At 36.8% G+C, this 14589-nt stretch overlaps 1 long non-coding RNA gene across 1 annotated transcript in view; it reads right to left on the bottom strand.

The window, feature by feature from the left end:
• Positions 1-14589, bottom strand: part of LOC307189509 — a 296552-nt gene that overhangs the window by 98638 nt on the left and 183325 nt on the right. The gene's annotated exons all lie outside the window — the stretch shown is intronic.

Genomic DNA, 14589 nt, shown 5'->3' with positions numbered 1-14589 from the left:
GTAACTATGCAAAGCGGCAAGTCTCTGGAGTAGTATTTGTGTCTAATATATATGGTCACAGGAAATATAACTGCCAAGGATGCCATATTCATCATCTTGAGTAGTTTTATCAGCACCACCTGATGTCACACTCAAAAGAAAAATCACCAAAAATCTTCTTGGCCATTCAATCATGCATCCTTTGTGAGATGTGCTTGGGGTAAACTCTGTGCCTGGCTATCAGGATATAAAGACAAAAATAATATAACGTCTGTGCCCTCACAGTGCTCTAAAAAAATAAGAGGTAAAAGAAATAAGGAAAATATTACAACATAGTGTGGTAATTGCTATACTAGAATTAAAATAAAAACATTAAGGGAAGTGCTAAATTGGCTTTGATGAGTTTCCATAAAAAGTATATCTATAACCTGTGATTCAAGGAGAACTTATGGAAGATATAATTAAAATGCTTATTTTTGCATGAGAAAAAAAAATTTTCACATTCTCTAAATTCTTTATACTAAGATCTAGTACTAAAATCTCTCAGTTCTGACTGTGACTCTGTTACTTTTTTGATAAACTACACAAGCAAAGGTCATTTCTTCATTAATTTACACATCATATAAATATTTATTATATGTTCATTATATATGATTACATTTTATTTATTTATTTATTTTGCGGTACGTGAGCCTCTCACTGTTGTGGCCTCTCCCATTGTGGAGCACAGGCTCCGGACAAGCAGGCTCAGCGGCCGTGGCTCACGGGCCCAGCCACTCCGTGGCATGTGGGATCTTCCCAGACCAGGGCACAAACCCATGTCCCCTGCATCGGCAGGCAGACTCTCAACCACTGCGCCACCAGGGAAGCCCTATATGATTGCATTTTCTAGAATCTGGAAATAACATTGCAAGCAAAAATAGACATTTTTACTGCAATCAGAGAAGAAAAATAAATAAAAGGAATCCAAATCAGAAAAGAAATAAAACTGTCAATGTTTGCAGATGACATGACACTATACATAGAGAATCCTAAAGATGCCTCCAGAAAACTACTAGAGCTAATCAATGAATCTGGTAAAGTAGCAGGATACAAAATTAATGCACAGAAATCTCTTGCATTCCTATACACTAATGATGAAAAATCTGAAAGAGAAATTAAGGAAACACTCCCATTTACCACTGCAACAAAAAGAATAAAATACCTAGGAATAAACTTACCTAAGGAGACAAAAGATCTGTATGCAGAAAACTGTAAGACACTGATGAAAGAAATTAAAGATGATAAACAGATGGAGAGATATACCATGTTCTTGGATTGCAAAAATCAACATTGTGAAAATGACTATACTATCCAAAGCAATCTATGATTCAATGCAATCCCTATCAAACTACCAGCAGCATTTTTCACAGAACTAGAACAAAAAATTTCACAATTTATATGGAAACACGAAAGACCCCAAATAGTCAAAGCAATTTTGAGAATGAAAAACGGAGCTGGAGGAATCAGATCACTGACTTCAGACTATACTACAAAGCTACAGTAGTCAAGACAGTATGGTACTGGCACAAAAACAGAAGATAGATGAATGGAACAGGATAGAAAGCCCAGAGATAAACCCATGCACATATGGTCACCTTATCTTTGATAAAGGAGGCAAAAATATACAATGAAGAAAAGACAGCCTCTTCAATAAGTGGTGCTGGGAATACTGGATAGCTACATATAAAAGAATGAAATTAGACACTCTCTAACATCATACACAGAAATAAACTCAGAATGGATTAAAGACCTAAATGTAAGGCCAGACAGTATAAAACTCTTAGAGGGAAACATATGCAGAACACTCTATGACATAAATCACAGCAAGGTCCTTTTTGACCCACCTCCTAGAGAAATGGAAATAAAAACAAAAATAAACAAATGGGACCTAATGAAACTTAAAAGCTTTTGCACAGCAAAGAAAACCATAAACAAGATGAAAAGACAATCCTCAGAATGGGAGAAAATATTTGCAAACGGAGCAACTGACAAAGGATTAATCTCCAAAATATACAAGCAGCTAATGCAGCTCAATATCAGAAAAACCAATCACCTAATCAAAAATGGGTGGAAGACCTAAGTAGACATTTCTTCAAAGTAGACATACAGATTGCCAATGAACACATGAAAGGATGCTCAACATCACTAATCGTTAGAGGAATTCAAATCAAAACCACAATGAGGTATCACCTCACACCGGTCAGAATGGCCATCATCAAAAAATCTACAAACAATAAATGCTGGAGAGGGTGTGGAAAAAAGGGAACCCTCCTGCACTGTTGGTGGGAATGTAAATTGATACTGTCACTATGGAGAACAATATGGAGGTTCCTTAAATAACTACAAATAGAACTACTATATGACACAACAATCCCACTACTGGGCATATACCCTGAGAAAACCATAATTAAAAAAGAGTCATGTACCACAATGTTCATTGCAGCACTATTTACAATAGCCAGGACATGGAAGCAACCTAAATATACATTGAAAGATGAATGGATAAAGATGATGTGGCTCATATATACAATGGAATATTACTCAGCTATAAAAAGAAATGAAATTGAGTTATTTGTAGTGTGGTGGATGGGCCTAGAGTCTGTCATACAGAGTGAAGTAAGTCAGAAAGAGAAAAACAAATACTGTATGCTAACACATATATATGGAATCTAAAACAAAAAACAAAATAAGTTCCGATGAACCTAGTGGCAGGACAGGAATAATGACACAGACGTAGAGAATGGACTTGAGGACACTGGGGTGGGGAGTGTGGTGGGAGGGGAAGGGGAAGCTGGTACGAAGTGAGAGAGTAGCATTGCCATATATGCACTACCAAATATAAAACAGATAGCTAGTGGGAAGCAGCTGCATAGCACAGGGAGATCACTAGGTGCTTTGTGACCACCTAGAGGGGTGGGATACGGAGAGTGGGAGAGAGGTTCAAGAGGGAAGGGGTATGCAGATACATGTATATATATAGCTGATTCACTTTGTTATACAGCAGAAACTAACACACCATTGTAAAGCAATTATACTCCAATAAAGATGTAAAAAAAATAGACATTTTATGATATAGCTTTTATTCCATAAGAGAGGCTAGTAAGTTTATTTTTAGAAGTTGACAAGTTGATTCTTACACATATATATGTGATAAGTCAACAATCTAAGAATAACCAAAGCAATAACTGGAAAAAAAGAAAAGTTTAGCACATATACCATGTGAATTCAAGACTTACTGAACATCTGTTTTTATCCAGTAGTGTTATACTTACACAAGGTTATACATATAAATGAACAGGACCAATAAAGTCTAGAAATAGATCTGCACATATATGGTTAATTCACTTTTTTTTTTAACATGAAGAGGCAATCAGCGGGGAAATAACAGTCTTTTCACAAATGGTGCTGCAACAACTGGATATCCAAAAGGAAAAATAAAATGAACATCTACTCTTCCCTCACATCATACATAAAAATTACGGATCATGAGTCTAAAGTAAAAGTATAGCATTTTTAGAAGAAAACAGAAAATCTGTGACTGTGGTGTAGGCGAAGATTTCTTAAATAGGACATAAGGGCAAAAGCAATAATAAAAAATAAATAAATTAGATATTATCAAAATTGAAAAAACCTGCTCTGGAAAGAACTCAGTAAGAAAGAAAAGGCGAGTCACAGCCTGAGAGAAAATACTCATAATACATACAGCTGACAAAGGACTTATATCCAGAATATATAAAGAACTTTTACAAACCAATCATAAGAACATAAATCCCCCAATAAGAAATGGGCATATCTGAACAGACGTTTCACAAAAGAACCTATGCAAATGGCTAAGTGCAAGAAAGGCATGTGTGACACAATTTCTCGTCCAGCAAATGCAACTATTACACACCCAAGAGAATGGTTAAAATTAAATAGCTGATAATGCTTACTATTGTTTATATGGAGCAACTTGAACTCTCATACACTGCTAATGTGACTGTTAAATATTACAACACACTGGAAAACTAAGAAACATGAAAGTTTCTTAAAATGTTAAACTTTCACCAAACATCTGATCCAAGGTATGAATCCAAGATCCATGCACACATACATCAATCAGGTTTATGAAATAAAGACAGACATAGACAACAGGTAGATAGGTAGATACATACATATATACATTCACACACATACATATATACATAAGTACATACATCCACCCTTACATAGATAGGTGATGGACAATCGGAAATCTCAGATCTTATGGGTCAAAGTATAAAGCCATTTTTGATGAAACAAGCAGGCTGACCAACATTTCCCAAGATTAAACAAAGTAGAGGAGTGTATTTGAACTACAAAACTGCTATCATTTCATCAAAAGCAATATATTGAATTGAATAAGCAAGTTGAAAATGGAACAAGTAACTAGAAGCCACATGCTATACAGATACTATAAAAAATAAATATTAGGTGTCAAGGAATATGTCTGTTGATTAATACTAGAGACAAGGTTAGGCATAAGGTCTAAGGTCAAAAGAGAAGTTGCTGTTAACTGAGAACAAAGAAACCTCGAAAGGGAAAATATCTATTTCAGATTAGAGACACATATTTCTGTGTGGGGAAGAAAGATCAAATGTGTTTAGCCCAAGGCTTAATCTACCCAGAGAAAGGGCAAGTATAGACACCTGACTAGAGTAAAAAGTAAGGACTGAAAGATAAAAAGATGGATTGTAACAAGATGCTACTTATTCACAGACCAGAAAAAAAAAAAGGAAAGAAAAAAAGAATAGAGCAAAATAGATTGGGTTTAAACAGGAGGGTGCTAAAGTAAATTGGAGTAATTCTAGGAGCCATAATCACAGAAGTCAGGGTCTAATTAAGCTTTTAGCCTACAGAGGAATAACCAAAAGCAAGAACCTAAAGAGTGTGTGTGTACTTTCTTTATCCAAAGAGATTTAAATCCTTATGTTTCTAACTAGCAAATCACAAACTACAAAGAATCTGAACATGAAAGGCACTACACCTATCCCTTCTCTGGGGGAACCTCCCTGCTACTGCAGGCATTGGGCCTGTTAAGAAAATATTGACTATTCTTAAAGAATTTGTAGATTCTGAAATAAAGGAAAAAAATAGTATGAAAAGTAGAAAGAGCTCATATGGAAGCTAATTCCTAGGTGTAAATTCCAGAGAAGGCTTGTCCCGTCTTTTGGGATCTCCACCCAAATATATATCTTTCCACAATACCTGAGTGTTTATTTTTCCTTGCTACAAAGACTACAGCTTTATAAAATAAAAATTCAATTGGCCAGTATGAGGAACTAGATATCATTCCCACATTATGTGGGTAAACTTAATAATTAATAGATAACATAGGAATTATTATAATCAGTTGTGTTGTGGAAGTTTTGATTAGGTGGAGGCAAATGATTTGGAAGAGTATTACCAAAGAGAGATAGTGAGAAAATAGTAGAACAGAAGATAGAGAAAAAATATAGGAAAGTGACAAAGAAAAATTACAGAAAATGTCCTTATCCTTTTCCAAATCAAAAGTGTGTGGAAAGGGAATGGGGAGGTATCTTTATTTTCTTTCCTATATCACATGACCAACTGCTCTTTGACACCAGAAATAAGCTAGTTATGGTTCTATAGTTGAATCTCATTGTAGATTAAATAGCCTTTAGTAGATTGTTTAGGGAAACCTTAGTACCCATTACAGCATTCCTGTGTTTTTATGTGACAAATATGTGTTTTATATAAAGAAATAATTTATAATTTGGGAATGTGGAGAATGGTGACATACTTCAATTACTAGAAGTGGCCACCTATCCTTTAAGAGTTAGCTATGGTCTTTAACTCTCTATGTTTGAGATAAGGCTAAGAAATGCCAAATCTTAAAGCAGAAATTATATTAGAACAATAGAAACAGAACATGTCATTGCTGACCTGGGGTAACTCCAAAGGAAGCAAGACAGCGGCTTTGAGAACAACTGTTGTGAGCACAAATATCACTAGTGTTCTGGCATTCTAGGAATTCTGTATCATTGGTACCAAAAAAAGTTTAGACAGTGAGATATAAAGGCCTAATTTTCAAGAAGTCCAAAAATGTATAATCAATTTAATCACCTGTTAGGTAAAAATTTGACACTCAAAATTGATATTAAAAATATAACAACAATGGTTGAATTATGTTTATACTTTGGTGGATGTTTTTTCAAATCTGGTGGCCATCACCTAAACTCAAGGACTTTATGAGCTTTTGAAACAAAGTCCCCCTAAAACCAAGTTCCACTGTTGAGTTTATGATTCACCTCTCTATCCAAAACTTTATTCCCTTTCTTGTCCTTCCCCTGTTACCCTCAGGATTGAGAACTATAAAAGAAAAGGGGAGATTGAAACCAAGCAGGACCCTGCAGGGCCATCCTGGGTAGAAAAGCCCCTCCATGTCCCCCATTTCTTGTTTGTTGAAAAGGCTTTAGTTTCCTAGGTCTTCCCTGAGTTCCAAAGAACAGGCACAAGTACTTACTAATCAGGGAAATGAGGGGATGCAGAAACAAAGGGAAATCAGTTAACAAGAAAAGCAACAACAATAGTTCAGTGAAAAACAGAGTCCTAGTTCCTCCTCAAGGGATATACATAACAATCTGACACATATCTTTGAATTGCTCTGCAGGAAGTTAGAACCCCTGCCCAAGTGGCGGATAGTGACTACATTCTGAGCACAAGCACTAGACCCCAGACTGGTTGGAACCAGAAGCTTGATGATTAAGATTCCTGAAACATCACCCTGTTACCTCACCACCAACCAATCCGAAGAAAGTCATACACCCTGCAGTCTTACCCCAAATGCTGCCTTTAAAAAGCCTTCTCTGAAAGATATCAGGGAGTTTGGGTCTTTTGAGCATGAGCCACCTTGCTTGGCACCCTGCAAATAAACACTGCACTTTCCTTCACTACAACCTAGTGCCTGTAGATTGGCTTTGCTGCATGGCAGATACTCAAGTATGGTTTGGTAACACTTCTGAGTTTAGAAGAGTTTCCTTACTGATCATAATCCCATTCTAACAGTTTTGTCTTGTGAAACAGATCCCAATTATTTTCCAAGAGAACCACACTACTCAAAACATTTCTGTGTCCTATATTTCTGAACATTTTACCAAGTAGTTTGACATTTTATAGAATGGGAAAAGTATTCCAAGAAACAGCATCAAGCTCTTTCCTGTTATGGCTAAAATTCACACTGGAGAGAGTAGTTAAGCTTTTAAAAAATCTTCCAAAACAGGAATCTCTAGAGTAAAATCTATCAGGCTGTTCCTGCATACAAAGATAGATAAAAGCCTGAGGAAAGGAAAGAAAAGGATATGTTGGAGGAAATTAAGTTATATAGCTGGTCAAAAATGTACATAGAGTTTTATAAAAAGATCTTAGTTCCTATATTGATATCCAATACATTTATTGTCAAAATATTAAACTTCACATTTGAGTTCCTATTAACTGAATTACTGATGGCAGCACCCAAATCTTGCATCAGGAGTAAATTTCATCTTGAAACTACCTGCTGGATAAGAGTCTTGAAATTGTCAAGTAACTAGAATGCTGTTTAACACCTTTGCCAAACTGATTAATTCTTCACTAATTTGTTTCAAATTCAAACAGGTTTTATCACAGTATGTTTATATTCAAAGACTAGGGGCATGAATCAAAATGTCTGTGGGCCCATGAATTAGTGAGAGGTGGTGCAATATGCCAGCATTAAACTGGTGAATAGCAGCAGGAGGAATTATCTACATGAGGATCAATATTGCTATTAGACTTAATGCTACAAATATTTGTCCTTATAGATGCTAACTATCCTCAGATTACTTTTATCTAATCCTAGGCCCAGATCATGAAAATCTGGTTGGGATAACATTATTTTATTGTTAATGATTATACTTTTTCATGTGTACTAAATGAAAACTGATTAACTAAAATATAATTTACATTCACACATATCTACATTTTATAAGGGAAGAAATTCTTTATCATTCATAGATACTTATGGTATATAAAATTATATATTTATGTCATATATCAATTATTATCAAATAAAAAATGAAAAAGTTTATCTATTTATAAGTCTATATCCTCATACACATATACATATATCTATATATATAGTACCCTCTGCACAGTCAAAAATCTGTGTATAATTTATAGCTGGTTCTCTGTATCCATAGTTCCTCTGAATCAGTGGGTTCAACCAACTCCAGATCATGTGGTACTGTAGTATTTACTATTGAAAGAAACCTGTATGTAAGTGGACCCATGCAGTTCAAACCCCTGTTGTTCAAGGGTAAAGTGTATATATACACATACATATTCATACACATATGTGATTAAAACATATATGTATGTAATTTTACTAGATCCTAAATTCTGTCTAGATTCAGGATCATTAAAAACCAATGAGAAGAGGGACCTTCAAGATGGCAGAGGATTAAGACAGGGAGATCACCTTCCTCTCCACAAATACATCAAAAATACATCTACATGTGGAACAACTCCTACAGAACACCTACTGAACGCTGGCAGAAGACCTCAGACTTCCCAAAAGGCAAGAAACTCCCCATGTACCTGGGTAGGGCAAAAGAAAAAATAATAAACAGAGACAAAAGAATAAGGAAGGGACCTGCACCAGTGGGAGAGAGCTGTGAAGGAGGAAAAGTTTCTACACACTAGGAAGGCCCTTCACTGGCAGAGACGGGGGGTGGGTGGGGGGAAAACTACAGAAGAGAGCGCAGCAACAGGGGTACAGAGGACAAAGTGGAGAGATTCCCACACAGAGGGTCGGTGTCGACCAGCACTCACCAGCCTGAGAAGCTTGTCTGCTCACTCGCCGGTGTGGGTCAGGGATGGGAGCTGAGGCTCAGGCTTTGGAGGTCAGATCCCAGAGAGAGGACTGGGGTTGGCTGCATGAACACAGCTTGAAGGGGGCTGGAGCAACACAGCTAACTGGGAGAGAGTCCAGGAAAATGTCTGGAAATGCCTAAGAGTCAAGAGACCATTGTTTCAGGGTGTGCAAGGAGAGGGGATTCAGAGCATCCCTTAAAGGAGCTCCAGTGACAGGCGCAAGCCACGGTTATCAGCGTGGACACCAGAGCCAGGCATGAAACACTAAGGCTGCTGCTGCAGCCACCAAGAAGCCTGTGTGCAAGCACAGGTCACTATCCACACCTCCCGTCCCAGAAGCCTGAGCAGCCCACCACTGCCAGGGACAACTTCCCCAGGAGAACACACGGCACACCTCAGGATGTTGCAACATCATGCCAGCCTCTGCAACCACAGGCTCACACTGCATTCCATACCCCTCTCTCCCCCTGGCCAGAGTGAGTCAGAACCCCCTAATCAACTGCTACTTTAACCTCGTCCTGTCTGGGCAGGGAACAGACACCCTCAGGCGACCTTCACACAGAGACAAGGCCAAATCCAAAGCTGAACCCCAGAAGCTGTGCGGACAAAGAAGAGAAAGGGAAATTTCTCCATGCAGCCTCAGAAGCAGTGGATTAAATCTCCACAACTTGAAATACCCTGCGTCTGTGGAATACCTGAATAGACAACAAATCATCCCAAAATTGAGACGGTAGACTTTGGGAGCAACTGTAGACTTGGGGTTTGCTTTCTGCATCTAATTTGTTTCTAGTTTTATGTTTATCTTAGTTTAGTATTTAGAGCTTATTAGCATTGGTAGATGTTTATTGATTTGGTTGCTCTCTTCCTTTTTTTATAGATATACTTTGTTTCCTTTTTCTCTTTTTGTGAGTGTGTATGTGTATACTTCTTTGTGTGATTTTGTCTGTATAGATTTGCTTTTACCATTTGCCCTAGGGTTCTGTCTGTCCTTTTTCTTAGTATAGTTTTTAGCACTTGTTATTGGTGGTTTTATTTTTGGATTTGGTTGCTCTCTTCTTTCTTTCTTTTTTGTTTTATTACTGTTATATTCTTTTAATTTTTAATAATTTTTTTTATTTTTTACTTTAATAACTTTATTTTATGTTATTTCACTTTATTTTTTTCGTCTTTCTTTCTTTGTTTTTTCCCCCTTTTCTTCTGAGTCATGTGGCTGATGGGGTCTTGGTGCTCTGGCTGGGTGTCAGGCCTAAGCCGCTGAGGGGGGTGAGCCACATTCAGGAAATTGGACCTCCAGAAACTTCCCAGCCCCACGTAACATCAATCAGTGAGAGCTCTTGCAAAAATCTCCACCACAACGTTAAGACCCAGCTCCACTCAGTGACCAGCAAGCTACAGTGCTTGACACCCTATGCCAAACAATTAGCAAGACAGGAACACAATGCCACCCATGAGCATAGAGGCTACCTAAAATCAAAATAAAGTTGCAGACACCCCAAAACACAGCATCGTATACGGTCCTGACCACCAGAAAGACAACAACCAGCCTTAGCCAGAGAACACAGGCACCAGTCCCCTCCACCAGGAAGCCTACACAACCTACTGAACAAACCTTACTCACTGGGGGCAGACACAGAAAACAACAGGAACTACAAATCTGTATCCTGTGAAAAGGAGACCCAAAACACAGTAAGTTAAGCAAAATGAGAAGACAGAGAAATACACAGCAGATGAAGGGGCAAGATAAAAACCCACCAGACCAAACAAATGAAGAGGAAACAGGCAGCCTACCTGAAAAGGAATTCAGAGTAATGACAGTAACGTTGATTCAAAATCTTGGAAATAGAATGGAGAAAATACAAGAAACATTTAACAAGGACCTAGAAGAACTAAGGAGCAAACAAACAGTGATGAACAACACAATAAATGAATTAAAAATTCTCTAGAAGGACTCAATAGCAGAACAACTGAGGCAGAAGAATGGATAAGTGACCTGGAAGATAAAACAGTGGAAGTAACTACCACAGAGCAGAATAAAGAAAAAAGAATGCAAAGAATTGAGGACAATCTCAGAGACCCCTGGGTCAACATGAAATGCACCAACATTAGAATTTTAGGGGTCTCAGAAGAAGAGAAAAAAAAGGGACTGAGAAAATATAGGAAGAGATTATAGTTGAAAACTTCCTTAATATGGGGAAGGAAATAGTCAATCAAGTCCAGGAAGTGCAGAGAGTCCCATACAGGATAAATCCAAGGAGAAACACGCCAAGACACATATTAATCAAACTATCAAAAATTAAATACAAAGAAAAAATATTAAAAGCAGCAAAGGAAAAGCAACAATTAACATACAAGGGAATTTCCATAAGGTTAACAGCTGATCTTTCAGCAGAAACTCTGAAAGCCAGAAGGGAGTGGCAGAACAAATTTAAAGTGATGAAAGGGAGAAATGTACAACCAAGATTACTCTCTCCAGCAAGGATCTCATTCGGATTCAACAGAGAAATTAAAAACTTTACAGATAAGCAAAATCTAAGAGAATTTAGCACCACAAAACCAGCCCTACAACAAATGGTAAAGGAAATTCTCTAGGCAGAAAACACAAGAAAAGGAAAACACCTACAAAAACAAACCTAAAACAATTAAGAAAATGGTAATAGGAATATACATATCGATAACTATCTTAAATGTAAATGGATTAAATGCTCCAACCAAAAGACAAAGACTGGCTGAATGGATACAAAAACAAGACCCACATATATCCTGTCTACAGAGACCCACTTCAGACCTAAGGAGACATACAGACTGAAAGTGAGGGGATGGAAAAGGTATTCTATGCAAATGGAAATCAAAAGAAAGTTGGAGTAGCAATTCTCATATCAGACAAAATAGACTCTAAAGTAAGAAATGTTATAAGAGACAAGGAAGGACACTACATAATGATCAAGGGATAAATCCAAGAAGAAGATGTAACAATTATAAATATATATGCACCCAACATAGAAGCACCTCAATACATAAGGCAAATGCTAACAGCCATAAAAGGGGAAATCAACAGTAACACAATCATAGTAGGGAACTCTAACATCCCACTTTTACCAATGGACAGATCATCCAAAATGAAAATAAATAAGGAAACACAAGCTTTAAATGAGACATTAAACAAGATGGACTTAATTGATATTTATAGGACATTCCATCCAAAAACAACAGAAGACACGTTCTTCCCAAGTGCTCATGGAACATTCTCCCGGATAGATCATATCTTGGGTCACAAACCAAGCCTTGGTAAATTTAAGAACATTGAAATCGTATCAAGTATCTTGTCTGACCACAACTCTATGACACTAGATATCAATTACAGGAAAAAAAAAAAAACTGTAAAAAATACAAACACACGGAGGCTAAACAATACGCTACTAAATAACCAAGAGATTATTGAAGAAATCAAAGAGGAAGCCCAAAAATACCTAGAAACAAATGACAATGAAAACAGTATGACCCGAAACCTATGGGATGCAACAAAAGCAGTTCTAAGAGGGAAGGTTACAGCAGTACAATCCTACCTCAAGAAACAAGAAACATCTCATATAAACAACCTAAACTTACAGCTAGAACAGTTAGAGAAAGAAGAACAAAAGAACCCCAAAGTTAGAAGAAGGAAAGAAATCATAAAGATCAGATCAGAAATAAATGAAAAAGAAATGAAGGAAATGATAGCAAAGGTCAATAAAAGTAAAAGCTGGTTCTTTGAGAAGATAAACAAAAGTGATTAACCATTAGCCAGACTAATCAAGAAAAAAGGGAGAAGACTCAAAACAATAGAATTAGAAATGAAAAAGGAGAATTAACTGACACTGCAGAAACGCAAAGGATCATGAAACATTACTACAAGCAATTATATGCCTATAAAATGTACATCCTGGAGGAAATGGACAAATTCGTAGAAAAGCACAACCTTCTGAGACTGAACCAGGAAGAAATAGAAAATATAAACAGACTAATCACAAGTAATAAAACTGAAAATGTGATTAAAAATCTTCCAACAAGTAAAAGACCAGGACCAGATGGCTTCACAGGTGAATTCTATCAAACATTGAGAGAAGAGCTAACACCTATCCTTCTCAAACTCTTACAAAATATAGCAGAGGGAGGAACACTCCCAAACTCATTCTACAAGGCCATCATTACCCTGATACCAAAACCAGACAAAGATGTCACAAAAAAAGAAAACTACAGGCCAATATCATGGACGAACATAGATGCCAAAATCCTCAATAAAATATTAGCAAACAGAATCCAACAGCACATTAAAAGGATCATATACCATGATCAAGTGGGGTTTATCCGAGGAATGCAAGGATTCTTCAATATATGCAAATCAATCAATGTGATACACCATATTAACAAACTGAAGGAGAAAAACCATATGATCATCTCAATACATGCAGAGAAAGCTTTCAAAAAAATTCAACACCCATTTATGAAAAAAACCTTACAGAAATTAGGCATAGAGGGAACTTACCTCAACATAATAAAAGCCATATAGGAGAAACCTGCAGCCAACACTGTTCTCAATGGTGAAAAAATGAAACCACGTCCTCTAAGATCAGGAACAAGACAAGGATGTCCACTCTTACCCCTATTTTCAACATAGTTTTGGAAATTTTAGCCACGGCAATAAGAGAAGAAAAAGAAATAAATGGAAGCCAAATCAGAAAAGAAGAAATAAAACTGTCACTGTTTGCAGATGACATGACACTATACATAGAGAATCCTAAAGATGCCATCAGAAATCTACTAGAGCTAATCAATGAATTTGGTAAAGAAGCAGGATACAAAATTAATGCACAGAAATCTCTGGCATTCCTATACACCAATGATGCAAAATCTGAAAGAGAAATTAAGGAAACACTCCCACTTACCACTGCAATAAAAAGAATAAAATACCTAGGAATAAACCTACCTAAGGAGACAAAAGACCTGTATGCAGAAAACTATAAAACACTGATGAAAGAAATTAAAGATGATACAAACAGGTGGAGAGATATACCATGTTCTTGGATTGGAAGAATCAATATTGTGAAAATGACTATACTACCCAAAGCAATGTACAGATTCAATGCAATCCCTATCAAACTACCAATGGCATTTTTCACAGAACTAGAACAAAATATTTCACAGTTTGTATGGAAACACAAAAGACCCCAAATAGTCAAAGTAATCTTGAGAAAGAAAAACTGAGCTGGAGGAATCAGGCTCCCTGACTTCAGACTATACTACAAAGCTATAGTCATCAAGACAGTATAGTACTGGCACAAAAACAGAAAAATAGATCAGTGGAACAGGATGGAAAGACCAGAGATAAACCCATGCACATATGCTCACCTTATCTTTGATAAAGGAGGCAAGAATATACAATGGAGAAAATACAGCCTCTTCAATAACTGGTGTTGGAAACACTGGACAATAACTAGTGTTGGAAAAACTGGACAGCTACATGTAAAGAATGAAATTAGAGCACTCTTTAACACCATACACAAAAGTAAACTCTAAATGGATTAAAGACCTAAATGCAAGGCCAGACACTATAAAACTCTTAGAGGAAAACATACGCAGAACACTCTATGACATAAATCACAGCAAGATAATTTTTGACCCACCTCCTATAGAAATGGAAAGAAAAACAAACAAATGGGA

The sequence above is a fragment of the Stenella coeruleoalba genome, assembly GCF_951394435.1.
Source record: "Stenella coeruleoalba genome assembly, chromosome: 7".
Lineage (NCBI taxonomy): Eukaryota > Metazoa > Chordata > Mammalia > Artiodactyla > Delphinidae > Stenella > Stenella coeruleoalba.
Note: the sequence above shows the minus strand (reverse complement) of the source record. Positions and strands in the feature narration are given on the sequence as shown.